Consider the following 1,775-nt stretch of genomic DNA (forward strand, 5'->3'; position numbering starts at 1 on the left):
TAGAAATTAAGTGTTAACGAGCAGTTGGACAGGTGTACCTAATAAAGTGGCCGGTGAGTGTATATATATATATATATTCCTATAGCTTATTTAATAATAAAATTATAACAATTAGAGATAATCACCTTCTGCCCTCAACTTCTAATGGTTCACCTTTAAACACAGGATCTATAGAAACATCGAAAGGACTTGACATATACTTAGACTGCTTTTATCCTATAGACCTCCAACAATTAATCTTAAAGGTCTCTTCAGCTAAGCAATCTTCCTTTCTCTTACACCCCATCTCAACAAGGCTACTTAAAGAAGCGTTACCCGTGGTTAACACTTCATTACTAGATATGATAAATACAGTTTTATTAACAGGTTATGTACTGAAGTCATTTAAAGTAGATGTGATGAAACCGCTTGTGGAAAAAAAACACCTTTGATCCTGAGGCTTGAGCCAACTATATACCTATATCTAACCTTCCCTTTCTCTCCAAGATCTTTGAGAAGGTAGTCACTAATCAGTTATGTAATTTTCTACATAGCAATAGTCTGTTTGAGGACTTTCAGTCAGGATTTAGAATGCATCATAGCACAGATGAGGGCACTGGTGAAAACGACCTTCTTACAGACATAGGACTTGTCTTAGTGCTTAGTCCATCCTGTTATAGAGACTGGAATATTTAGTTGGCATTAAAGTAATTGCATAAGCTGGTTTAATTCCAATTTATCTGATCAACCTCAATTTGTCACTGTTAACGATAAATCTTCCAGACAAAAAGTTAGTCATGGCGTTCCACAAGGCTCAGTGCTTGGACCAATTCTTTTCACCTTATAAATGCTTCCTCTAGGCAATATTATTAGGAAACACTCAATTAACTTTCATTGTTACGCAGATGATACCCAATTATACCTATCAATCAAGCCAAACAAAAGCAGTCAGTTAGCTAAACTTCATGCGTGCATTAAAGGTATAAAATCATGGCTGACCTACAATTTTCTGATGTTAAATTCAGACAAAACTGAAGTTATTGTGCTGGGCCCTAAACACCTCCAAACCTCATTCTCCAAAGATATAGTTACTCTGGGTGGTATTGCCCTGGCCTCCAGCACTACTGTCAAAAATCTAGGAGTTATTTTTGATTAGGATATATCCTTTAACACCCACTTAAAACAAACCACAAGAATCGCCTTTTTTAACCTTCTCAAAACGATGCTGAAAAACTGAAACTGCTGATGACTCCCCAACATTTCCGGATTTTGCTGCTTCAAAATAAAAACGTGAATTGCAAGCATTAAAACTTCATAAACACGCTCATGCAGCACACGATTTGAAAGCCTAAAGTCTCATGATTCCAATAAGCCCACACGCAAAGCAAAAGATGATTTATGGCAGTTAAAATCCTGCTATGAACTTAAAGAAAATAAATAAATACAGAACTGCGCCGCTACCGTCTTAAGTTCAGTATGCATCCATACCTTTTTCCTCGTGTTTTTATTCACAGCAGTGAAAGAACGGAAAGAAAGCTAAACAGTTTATCCTTTCTGGGTTTTGATCGCTTCTCTCTTCTTCCCCGGGGTAGCTACAATCTTACTGACAAACGATCAAATGTGTGTTATCAGCCAATCAGTCTACTGTAACCCGAGATAGACCTGGTCAGAGCCAATCATGTCCCAGAGTTTAGGGAAGGCCCACATGGGAAAGATTGACATCTACACTCACCGGCCACTTTATTAGGTACCCCATGCTAGTAACGGGTTGGACCCCCTTTTGCCTTCAGAACTGC

At 38.1% G+C, this 1,775-nt stretch overlaps 1 protein-coding gene and 1 long non-coding RNA gene across 2 annotated transcripts in view; one reads left to right on the forward strand and one right to left on the reverse strand.

Moving 5' to 3' along the window:
- LOC117944790 overlaps positions 1-399 on the forward strand; it is a 14,889-nt gene extending 14,490 nt beyond the window's left edge. Inside the window, exon 3 of the long non-coding RNA XR_004656653.1 lies at positions 187-399. This is a non-coding gene — a long non-coding RNA (uncharacterized LOC117944790). The remainder of the gene's footprint in view (positions 1-186) is intronic.
- unc5db (unc-5 netrin receptor Db) overlaps positions 1-1,775 on the reverse strand; it is a 156,839-nt gene that overhangs the window by 120,218 nt on the left and 34,846 nt on the right.

Source organism: Etheostoma cragini, chromosome 5, assembly GCF_013103735.1.
Source record: "Etheostoma cragini isolate CJK2018 chromosome 5, CSU_Ecrag_1.0, whole genome shotgun sequence".
Taxonomy (NCBI): Eukaryota; Metazoa; Chordata; class Actinopteri; order Perciformes; family Percidae; genus Etheostoma; species Etheostoma cragini.